The 12,500-nt window shown below is 45.9% G+C and overlaps 1 long non-coding RNA gene across 1 annotated transcript in view; it reads left to right on the plus strand.

The window, feature by feature from the left end:
• The window catches only part of LOC135097426 (uncharacterized), a 46,197-nt gene that overhangs the window by 32,152 nt on the left and 1,545 nt on the right, over window positions 1-12,500 (plus strand). The gene's annotated exons all lie outside the window — the stretch shown is intronic.

The raw sequence follows: 12,500 nt of genomic DNA on the forward strand, positions 1-12,500 counted from the left end.
TCCTTTTACTCGCTCACACTTCACAAAGGAAAAAGTAAATAAGTAAAAAAATAGATAAATGAATTGATCACGAAAGCATAATTCAAATAACAAGCGAAAGAAGAATTAACTATCAGCTCATCCTTTGTGATGAGCTACACTATCAATTCTAAAGCAAAAAGTATAGGATAAGTAAGATAAAGGCTCCTCCCCACCCACCCACCCATCCACCTTTCCCTCCATAGCACACTCTACATTGATCAGAGTTGGGTGTAAGAAGGCGGAGCAATGGGTGGCTGACTCAAGGCGCTCCGTGTCACTCTCACCCTTGCCTTGTCATCTCTATAATTTTCGTTCAGGATTACGCAAGGCATTGAAGAAAGCGTATAGGTGATAGGTGGTGGCTCTCTCTCTCTCTCTCTCTCTCTCTCTCTCTCTCTCTCTCTCTCTCTCTCTCTCTCTCTCTCTCTCTCTCTCTCTCTCTCTCTCTCTCTCTCTCTCTAACGAACGAACGAACGAACGAACGAACGAACGAGTGAATGAATGTGCGTACGGACGAAGGAATTAACAAAGTAACGATTGTCATCCACTTCAGGTCTTGCGAGCCGCTGTGGTGAGAGAGAGAGAGAGAGAGAGAGAGAGAGAGAGAGAGAGAGAGAGAGAGAGAGAGAGAGAGAGAGAGAGAGAGAGAGAGAGAGTCGGGTTTAAAGAAAACTACTTAATGAAAATCACCCTAAGAAATGTAACTTGATGATGCAGATGATGATGATGATGATAATAATAATAATAATCATAATAATAATAATAATTATAATAACATCAACAACATCGTTCATTAACAATCGTAATATTCAGCTTTCGTGCATAATAACGATGCATTCTGGCACACTTTTCAGGAGTCAAATCGTATGGAGTGGAGTCTGTGAATATGGCAGTGGAGAAGACTGATGGAGTGAAGGCAGTGGATGCAGTGGCAGTGGCAATAGTGGTGGTCGTGCTAGTGGTGGTGGAGGTGGTGGTGGCTTAGGCCGGAGGCAGGGCGTTGTGGCGGATGGCTGGCTGGCTGGGAGAGATATATGGGAGTTGGACTTCTGTTGGCATCTTGCAACCCGACCGCCCGGGGACCCTTGTTGCTGTTTCACCGCTGCGCCGCCACCACACCGTAGCCCGGACGCCCCACTGAAGCAAATCTTATCGCTCGGTTGGCCCCTCGATCGCCGCGGAGTCATCTTGTGGGGACACTGGGACGCGAGATTTTATTGGTCACTCAGCACGTTACTCGACCCTTGGAGGGAGGTAGGGACGAGAGGGAGCGGGAGGGGAAAGGTCACTCCCTGAGGCGAATAGGGACGAAGTGGAGTGAGAGGAAGGGCCTGGCTGGGGAGGAGCTGTCTGGTGGTGACGTGCCCGCCTCGTCATTTGAATACGTCACCCGCATGCCCGCCGCTCGCTAACAATGAGCAGCTTGAGTTACCCCACCACCACCACCACCAGCTCCCCGTCTCCCTTGGTCCCCTCAGCCACCCTGCTGCCTGCCTGCTCCACTCCCTGTTTCTCTCCCTGCCTCTCTAGTTCGCCTTCCTCCTCTTCTCCTAGTTCCTCTCTCCCTTCTGCTGTCAAATCGGGGACGCTGACCTCTTCTCTTCCTCTCCTTCTCTTCTCTTCCTCTCCTTATGATCTTCCTCTTTCTCCTCCTCCTCCTCCTCCTCCTCCTCTTGAACTCCCTCAACACCTCTTCCAAACTGTATCTCTAAAAACTTTGCGGTGTTCGGTGCCACCATTTCCTGATTTTCTCTCCTCTTTTCCAGTATAGTGACGAACTTTTTCCCAGTATAATAATTTCCTTTTATCCTCTGAGTTTCGCCTAATGATTCCCTCCTCGGAAAAGACAGTTACATTAATTTCATAATTGGGGAAAAATGGACCTGTACATAAAGGAAGTCCTGGTGTAAAGAGAGAGAGAGAGAGAGAGAGAGAGAGAGAGAGAGAGAGAGAGAGAGAGAGAGAGAGAGAGAGAGAGAGAGAGAGAGAGAGAGAGAGAGAGAGAGAGAACTAGATAGATACGTAGAACGACGCGCGCGCGCGCACACACACACACACACACACACACACACACACACACACACACACACACACACACACACACACACACACACGTCACCACCCCCACCACCACCACCACCACCATGGTTTCTGAGGGACAACCTTGACACTGGAAACAGAAGAGGAGAAAGAAAAGAGAGGGAAAAAAAAATGAAAATAAGTCAATAGTTCTGAAGTTAGGCGAAAGTAACACATTAAAAATGAATATTGTCGAAGGAAAAAAATGGGAACTGGTATTGAATGACTGAGATGACGTGTGTGTGTGTGTGTGTGTGTGTGTGTGTGTGTGTGTGTGTGTGTGCTAGTGAGGTTCGACGCTAGGAGTGAGAGTGTGAGTGTGAGAGGAGTCACTAGGAGGGTCTGTCTGGGCTTGAGGCTGAGAATGCAATGCCGGAGTAGCTCTTACGGCGCTCTCTCCGTCTCGTCTCTTAATTCTATTCATTCTTGTATCGCGCGGGGTCTCTCGTTGCATGCCGCTGCCGAGACCTGGTGAAGTGTGTGTGTGTGTGTGTGTGTGTGTGTGTGTAAGGCAATTGCACTTACCTATATTCATTTATTTAATTAAGAAGTTATGATTATTTGGTCACTTACAGATGAGCGTAATGAATTTTAATTAAGATAATCTCGCAACTTCATTGTTCTTTTTTTTTCCGAAATATAAATCATAGAATATATATAAATGACATGTGTATGTGTAATTTTTCTTTTCACATTTATTAAAATTATTTATGTATATCTTAAGATATTGGATATAAAGAACAAAGCATATTTCATTTGGATTTCCTGTGGTCCATTCTCTCACTTGGTCTCTGTCTATGGTGGGCGCAGGTCAAGCAGTATTGCCGCCTTGACGCACCAGTACTATTCAAAGATTTCAAGGAGCCCTTCTGCAGCCAAGAGTCGAGGCAAGGCGTGAGGTGAATGGGTGGCAGCATTCACTTCCCGCAGCCCGCATACCACACCAGGCTGCCTGACGCTACGTGCCGCGCTCACAACAATACAGTAACGCTCCCCTGTGATGCAGATTGGGGCAGGGCGCGGGGCAGGCCAGCTGGGGCGTATGACGTGAGGAAGGGTTAGAGGGCGATGAGCGAGGGGAGGAGAGGAATAGGGGGAAGGGAAAAGGAGGAGGGTAGGATAGACAGGTAGGGCGGGGCAGGGGACGGAAAGGGGCACGGGGTAGGTAGGCCAGCCGTGCCCACCAGCCCTCAGTATGCTAATGTTCCACACCTCAGCGTGCTCCTCCTGCGCTCTCCCTCTCGCACGGAGCACCGAGGGAAGTCGTGGCTGCTCCTCTCTCTCGATGGAGTACCCGGTGAGAGGCGCTATTCCCGCTGCTCGAGCACTCCGCGAATGGAAAAAGAGTCTAGTGTCCTCGCCGGCCGTGTCCTGGAGAAGCGTGGAGAGAATGTCAATGTCGTGTGTCGTATTGTGGCGGAGTGCCCTGAGCAGGTGCTGAAGAAGGCCAAGGAGGAGCTACAGCCTCGGAAGACTCAGGGGCGACCGTGTACAAAAATTCGATGAGGAGGCGTTGCAGTGGTGGAGGGTGCACGCGGGTTTGACAAGTGTGTGACAAGAGTGGCCCTGAAAAGCTCCAAGTCTGGTCAAAGTTCAGAGGCTCAATGTGTTGAGCTGAGCTTTGCCAAGAGTGTTATGTGCTTGTAGCGACCATGGCCCTCACGCCGCAGAGTGTGGAGTGCTTGTTGGCTCGTCCTTGTGCTGTTGACGGCGAAGTGTGGCGGCGAAGGCAGTCAAGTCCCTCAGATTTCAGTGTCGTGAAGAAAATTCCACTTTTTATATAGATTAAAATCACACTCAGAAGAAAAGGTGAATTGAAACAAACGTTAATGTAACTATTCATTACGGTAACTGTTTTTATAATGTTTATCTAGTTAATTTAGTAGATCATGTGGCTTGAAAGTAAGCAGATGATTTCATTTCACGTTAAGATTTCACCTTTAAAGAAAACCATATTGAAATACAGACATTAATATCACTGTGCATTAAGATAACGATTTTTACATTATTTATTTAGTCAGCTCACTGGAGCATGTGCACAGAAAGTAAACTGATATTGAAATATAAACGCTAATATCATTATGCCTTTTGGTAATTATTTTTTACATGGTCTATTCAGTCAGCTTAGTGGATCATGTGGCTACAAAGTAAACTAATAATTGGTGTTTTCCTGATGCATCATGGCAAGGGAACCAAAGAGGTTGAGGAAGTGTCGCCGTGTCGTTGTGTCGTTACATTATTACATTATCTATCTCATCACCATAGTGGATCATGTGACAAGAAAGTGAAGTAATAACTGGTGTTTCCTGATGTATAATGGCGAGGGAAGCAACGAAGTGAGGAAGTGTCCTTGTGTCGTGTTGCCGTGTCGTGCCGCGGAGAGCGAGGCCTCGTGTAAGACACACACCGAAGGAACATTAATTGTCCGACAGGTGGCGTGCACACTAACTAGAGCGAGGCAATTAGTCACTGATTACTGGTCGATTAGTGGCTTAATAAATCACATTAATTGATACTTGGACCATTAACACACACACACACACACACACACACACACACACACACACACACACACACACACACACACACACACACACACATACACACACACATCAAATAATCATAAGCCACTGACATAATATTTTCGTCAATTTCTTTAGTCTTCCATTCGTGCTTCCTCGAATTGCCTCACTTATGCATTGTTCTTCCTGTTTTTTTTTTGTTTTTTTTTCGATTTATTCATTATTTTTTTCTTTTCTGAGCAGTTTTCCTTTGTCTCCTGATTCATCTGGTTCTTTGTTATCTCTCATGTATTTCCTTTATTTCCTTTTATTTACCTTTATTTTTCGATTTATTTATGTGTTGCGTATACGTATCTTCAAACAACCAAGCACATTTTTTTATCTTTTTTTTTTATCATTAGAAAGTTTTTGTTATTTCAGTCTTTCTCTTTGCCCCTTTACTCGCTTCATTTTCTTCATTCGCCTACTCCATTTCCTTCTCCGATCTCTCTTTTTTTTTCTCATTCCGTTTTACTCATTCCTCTGATTTCCTTCTCCTCCCTCCCCCCCCTTTTTTTTTATCCGTCATATTCTGCCTCCTTCATCTCCCTTTTTCTTCATCCCAACCCTTCAGTTCCTTCTCCTTTTCCTAACTTTTTCTTTCTCTTTCCTCGTTCTCCCCTCCACTCTATTTCTCTTTTCCTCCTTCCCATCCTTTCTCCATCTTTAATGTTTCTTATGTCTTCTTCTCATCCTTCCTTTCTTTCATTTTTAGCAAGTTCTTTCTGATTCATTATCCACTTCCTTCTATGTCATCATTCGTTTCCATCAGTCTTCCATTTCTTTCCTCCTTCATTCCTTCTCTTCCTCCGAATTCTTCCTTTCTCTTTCCTTTCCCTCGCTCTTCGTCTTATCTTTCCTTCCCTTTTTCTTCCTCTTCTCCCATGCCTTTCATTCATCTTCCCTTTCCTTCTCTCTTCCTCTTTTCTTTTGTTTTCCTCTCATCCTTCCTCCTTTTCACTTTCTCCCTTTCTTTCTTCGTTTTTCTCTCATCTTTTTTCCTTCTATCCGTTTCGTTTCTTTTATATATTTTTTTCTCATCTTTCTTTTCTTTCTTTCACTGCCTTTTTTTTTAATCTCTCGCATCTTTCCCTTTCTTTTTTTTTCCTCTTCTCTTCACTCATGTTATCCTATCGTCTTTCTTTTCCTCTCTTCTTCTATGTCTTCCTCTCATCGTTCCCTTCCTTCATGTTCCTCTTCTCTGTGTCCTTTCATCTTTCCTTTCTTTTCTCTTTTTTTTTTTACCTCCTGTGTCTTCGTCTTTCTCTTCTCTTCTTCCATGTCTTCCTCTCATCTTTCCTTCACCTCCCTCATCTCCTGTGCATTTCCTCTTATCTTTCCTTTGCTTATTTTTTTCCTCCTGTGTCTTCCTCTCATCTTCCCTTCGTCTTTTCCTCTCTTCTCCCGTATCTTCCTCTCATCTTTCCTTCCTCTTTCTCTTCCTCCTCTCATCCCCTATGCATTTCCTCTCATCTTTCATCTCTTTCCTTCTTGCTTGTCTTGTCTTCGTCTCTCTTCTCCTCTCCCATGTCTTCCTCGCATCATTCCTCCCGCCCTTTCTCTTCCTTCTCTCATCTCCTGTGTATTTCCTCTCATCTTCCCTCTCTATCCCTCTTGTTCGTCTTGTCTTCGTTAAAAAATGAACGTCCTCCAAAAGAAGTTATCGCAGCGGAACCCACGTCTTCCCGTCGGACTAGCGGCTCCCCTCGCCTCGCTTCCCCTTCCTCAGAGCCGACCTGTCCGCCCGCCTCCCTTCTCCCTTCCTCTCTCTCTCTCTCTCTCTCTCTCTCCTCTCTCTCTCTCTCTCTCTCTCTCTCTCTCTCTCCTCTCTCTCTCTCTCTCTCCCTTTTCTGTCTTTCTTGCGGTAGGTTTCCCCTCCTTCCTTCCTCCTCCCTCCTCCCTCCCCACCAATAACCGCACCAGAAAAAAGAATATTAAAAAAAGTATTCGTCCGGTAGACACACACAAACACACACACACACAAGGTCCTTCTCTCTCTCTCTCTCTCTCTCTCTCTCTCTCTCTCTTCCTCTCTCTCTCTCTCTCTCTCTATTGGTGCCCTTCAAATTCATCCACATTTTTCTATTCCTCGATAACCATGTTGGGCTTTTCTATAATTGAGGTGCAGCTGAGGCATTGATTAATCTACCGCCCCGACGCTACAGTCAACATCACCTCTCGTTCCCAGCTTTCAGGGTGGGGAGAGGAGACTTGGGAGGCTGCGTTCGGGGTGCGTGAGGCTCGAGGTGAGTGAGGATAGTCATTAAACATCACCATCATACGTTTTAAGACCTCAAACTATCGCAAACGCACGAGATTCTTTTGTGGTTTGAGAGAGAGATGAGAAAAGTATTGTGAAGAGGAGAAAATGACGAAGGAAAGGAGCGGTATAGGCAGAGGAGGGCCGCAGTGACGCGAAGGGGAGCGTGGAGAGGGCGAGGCGAGGGGAGTGAGCATGTGCAGGGGCCAGGGAGTCGCCCAGTGGTCAGCGGCGAGCGACTGGCTGATGGTGAGGGATGAATAGGTCGGCAGGACGGGCGGCGAGTGGCGGATGGGCGGGCGGGGGAGGCGGGGGAGGGGACGAGTGAGGCGTGGCGTGGGGGAGCGGCCGGCCAGTGGTCATTCCTGCCGGCCTTGCGTCCAGCACGTGGCGGCCATTGTCGACAGTCCGAATGGCTCCCCGCCCCTCGCAATGACCGCCGCCCGTCAGCACGAGCCACTCCCAGACCGGCACATGCTGACCCGTCCCCTGTGTTGGAGATTCGGACCTTGGCCACCATTGTAATCAGAACCGTCGCTGTCTTACTAACCTTCAAGTTATAAAACTCACCGTAGAAAGAGAAATACAGGCAGAGAATCGTAATAGTCCACTGTCCTACTAAAGTCACATATAAGACTCACTGTAGACGCGAGCATATTGAGTTGAAATGGGCCAGATGATGTTTAATTTTTCTGAGTTTTTTTTTTCTTCAAATTCCACTGCAGTCAGAAAAGTCACTGTCTTAGCAAACCTTGATATAATAAAACTCACTGAAAAAAGAGCAATATCAGCTGAGAAACGAACTGAGGTGAATTGAAATGGCTTGACGAATCGATGTTTTATTTTTCCTTAGTGACAGGTGACAGGTGGGCGCCTTGCACGAGTCCCTTCCATTTATTCCTCTACGCTCCATCTTCTGCTGCTCCTATACTTTGCTAACCCGTCTCTAGTTCATCCCTCCATCCTGCACTGGTAATTCTGCACAAATCACAGTGTTAGCGGTCTGTTCACTTCCTCTCTGCCACCCGCCAATCACTGCTTTCCTTCACCGCATGGACCCTAGTTAATGAGACCTGAAGGAAGCATTAATTATGGTCTCCACTTCTATTGCTCCTGTTAACACCGAGCGATAACTTCACGGAAAAAAAAAGAACTGCTCTCCTTGGTACTAAGAAAATGATAATCAAGTAAATAAATAAAAGAATGAATAGTGGAAATGTTATTAGTTTTTTTTTTTCTCTCGTCGTTTTGTTATTCATTCTTTTTTTTTTTTTAGATAAGGTTTAACTACATTTCTTAAACTAATTTATGTAGGTGATTATCATACTTTACAATCACTACCCTCCTTTTCTCTCTATCTCTCTCTCTCTCTCTCTCTCTCTCTCTCTCTCTCTCTCTCTCTCTCTCTCTCTCTCTCTCTCTCTCTCTCTCTCTCTGGCGGGAAATCAAAAACTGCCGCCCAAGAGGAACTTGCGACCCGCGGCGGAGTATATCCAAGTATTTCCGCGAGTCTATTTGTGGCAGAATAAATCAATTTCCTCCTATATCGCGGCGGAATGTGAATACAGGCTGTGGCGGCGACGGTAGTGGTGGCGGTAGTGGCGGTGGTGGTGGTGGTGGTGGTGGTGGTGGTAGTGGTGTTGACGGTTGTGGTGGTGATGGTTGTGGTTTTGGTGGTGGTAGTGAATGATGGTAGTGGTGGTTCATAATACTCAGTTAGATAGGTAGATAAACTGATTGACTGATGAGAGAGAGAGAGAGAGAGAGAGAGAGAGAGAGAGAGAGGAGAGAGAGAGAGAGAGATGAGAGAGAGAGAGAGAGACGACAAGGACGACAAGGACGACGACGACGAAAACGTTTCCAATTCCTAGGAAATTTAATAATAATACGAACTCTGCCATCCCTTTCTTCAGGAACTGCTGGTGGTACTGGTGGTGGTGGTGGTGGTGGTGGTAATGTAATGGGTGGACTGCAAGGCTGGAGGGAGTAATCGTTTGTCGTGTGTGTGTGTGTGTGTGTGTGTGTGTGTGTGTGTGTGTGTGTGTGTGTGTGTGTATGTGTGTGTGTAATTAACTCCGGAACTGTCTAATGAATGCCCAAAATTTAGGGCAATTGCTCGTAACTGAAAGGGCTTTACACATGTTTGATCTGCAGGACTGAATGGTTGAAACTGAGTCTGAAAAACAGTTGATATGTTTTCGTGGGTAACCAAAGAGGATTTCTGCCGCGGACAGATACTAGTGTGAATTTAGCTGGAAATACTAATTACATGTTTTCTCGGTAATAATGAAAGGACGAGGCCGTAATGACTGAAAATAATGACGAGCTTCATCAATACTGTAGCGTCACTGGTGCTTTATGTGTGTGTGTGTGTGTGTGTGTGTGTGTGTGTAGGTGGGGTGGGGGTGGTGGGTGGTCTACGTGCCTGTTTCCACGTGCCTTTGTTCGTGTTTCTGTACGTATTTGTCTGTATGTATGTGCGGATGGTTGTGTTTAAGGGGGTGGGGGTGTCTGTCTACCAGCCTGTTAATATATGTGCCTTTGTTCGTGTACGTATGTATGGTTTATTTGTATTTTTTTGTATGTATGTCAGGTATTGATTCATTCTCCTTACCCATCACTATTTTTTTAAAGTTTTACCATTATTTTCGAACACTGATGCAGACTCGAGTTCGCAAATATCCATCTCATTCTTAAAAAATCGTCATGGAGAGCATTTATTTGTTCCCATATCTTCTCCTCATCGCCTCTCTCTCCGTTCACTCGTCCCTCAGTCATCTCGTCCTCGTCTGCACCGATCTTACCACGACCCACTCCATCCCCACTCCATCTCCACTCCATCCATCACTGGTTCGTTTACTGAGAGGCGACAAGAACACCGCCTCGCCTCCACCAACCATCTTCCCTATTCCTCTTTCACATTTATCGTTCCCTTATCCAGCCTCGAATCTCCTCCTTCTCTATAGCCTCTGTTTCTGACTTCCTGAAGAGCCAACACACCTCCATACAGCTTACCTTTATTCTGCTCTCTCGCTCTCTCTCTCGTCTCTCTCTCTCTCTCCTCTCCTCTCTCTCTCTCTCTCTCTCTCTCCGGTCTCTCTCTCTCTCTCTCTCTCTCTCTCATCTCTCTCGTCTCTCTCTCTCTCTCTCTCATCTCTCGTCTCTCTCTCTCTCTCTCTCCTCTCTCTCTCCTCTCTCTCTCTCTCTCCTCTCTCCTCTCTCTCTCCTCTCTCTCTCTCTCTCTCTCATTCTCCGTCTTCCCCTCCATTTCCTCTTCACTCCTCGCACCACCATCACCTTCACCATCCCTGAAGGTGCTGGAGGTGGCGTCTCCGGCGTGATCTGGCGTCCTCCAGCTTGCCACTATCTCCCTCGTGCAGGCCAACTCCGTCCCTCCTCCCGCCCCACGCACCCTCCCCGCAAACCTACCCAATATTTTCTCTCTCAGAATAACTCGAGGATCCTTCCCCGGCCTGGACGTTTAGAGCAGGTGTTGAAGGAAGGAAGGAGAGCTCTAGGGGCCAGGCCTTGCTGTGTCGTGTGCTCTGAGAACCTGGGTGTTTTATGGTCCCGTTGTAGTGGCTATGACTCCCGCGGTGTGTTGGGGGTCTGAGGCAAGGTGGTGAACGGCCGTCTGCGGAGATAAGAGATTGAAGCTGTTCTTGACCAGATTGTTTCTCTTTTCTTTGAAGGAATGTGTTTGCACGACCAGATAACATCATTGTTCGCAGCCGCCGCTGCCTGACAGGCGTGAGGTACGAGAGGAGAGAAAGAGAGAGAGAGAAAGAGAGGCCCTCACCAAGGTGTTGTGGCTTGGAATTATTCATGAGAACTTGCGTTACATCAGTCCGCCTTTCATCTTTTTTTTCTGGGGGGTTCAATTTCTCCTTCCAGTTTTGCTGTACTTTTTTTTTATATCTTTCCTTCCGCACACGTCATTTTAGAGTTGTCACGTAGAGGCAGTGCGAGGAGAGGCAGCGGGGTGTATGTGGTGATACAGTTAAGGACACGACTGGCCGTTTCGCCTCACCGTCCCTCTCAGCTCGTCACTCATAATGACATTGCACAGCGAGAAAAATTGGGGCAAACTTCATAATCCATTTTGCGATAGTCTTATGCGCGTTGAATTATCCTGGAAGATCGACCCACTCCGTCTGGCCCCGTATATCCCGTCAGTTTTCCCGGCCAGAACTCCCGAGTTATGACCGGCGCGCGCGGCTCTCTGGGAGGGTATTCATTTTCCTCATCGGAAGTTTTGATGAAGATGCGTATGAACTATTAAGAGAAACTCCAACATAGATTATAGGACAGTCACGTGGGCAGACCAGACGGAAATAGGTAGACATAATGTATGGAGTGGGAATTATCATAAATGGTTATCTTCTGTAACCATTTCATTTATACTCCTCACTCAGTCTTCTTTTACCAGCTCATATACCATAATAAGAGACGTAAAGATACAAATATAAAAAAATACAATATCGTGTCGCTTGTAACGCCTCTACCCATACCAGTCACTCACATCTCGTATATATAGACACGGAAGTACAAATTATTGAAATCTTCCTATAGATATTTACCCTCCAATTAACTCATCCTATAACAGACACCCACTTCCTGTATCTAGAGTCACCGAAAATGCCGATTAATGAAATTTTAGAACTGGTACTTACCTAGTTATTCTATTCACACCAGCCACTCACTTCCTGTACCTGGAAGCTTGGAAATACAGATGTACTGAAATTTTAGTATAGCTACATACCCTTCCAATCATACCATCCATACCATTCATACCAGCCACTCAGCCTCCCATGCTCCCATTCCTCATTTCACTTCGGTCCATCCTCACTAAACTCCATGCTTGGATTACGCCCGCGGCAGTGATTAGCGCTGGTTATCTACGCTCACAGACAACGCTAACGATGGACCGCCGGCTCCGTGATGGCTAAATCCAGCTGTGGCACCGGCCGTCCAAGTTACCAGGTTTTGATGAGGCCTTAATGGAGTTACCGGCAGTTTATCCTTAATGGCGTGAGGTGGTAGTAGTAGTGGTGGTGGTGGTGGTGGTGTGCAGAGGGGTGTGGGTTGCAAGGGACAAGGAGTGTCTGAATGCTGCTACGATGATCTGGTGTCTCTGCTTGTATGTGTGTGCGTGTCATTAAGTCTTCTTTTTGTTTGTGTTCTTATCGTAAAAATGTGGTTGTATTTTTTTCAAATATCTTTCTTTCTGTCTTTTAATCTACTCATACATGTTTTTTTTTTTTTTTTTTGCATTGATGGTTGAGTAGAAATAGTTGAGTAGAACTGATAGAGCTAGTAATTATTGAATGTACTTTATTTTCTTCTGTGAAGCAGATTTTTATATGTGTACATGTCTTAGGATAAAGGTTCCTATTGGTCAAAATGGCTGACCAAAATGTTTATTTTCACATGGATCAAGTTCATCGGCCTCACGAAATATTAGTCCAGTCACAGTACTACTTACATTAATGTAGAAAACATTAAATATTTTAGAAAATCAAATATTCCAGTAAGTGTACTTTATGATAATACTTTTTTTTCCTTTCAACCACCAATAT

Source organism: Scylla paramamosain, chromosome 4 (genome assembly GCF_035594125.1).
Source record: "Scylla paramamosain isolate STU-SP2022 chromosome 4, ASM3559412v1, whole genome shotgun sequence".
NCBI lineage: Eukaryota > Metazoa > Arthropoda > Malacostraca > Decapoda > Portunidae > Scylla > Scylla paramamosain.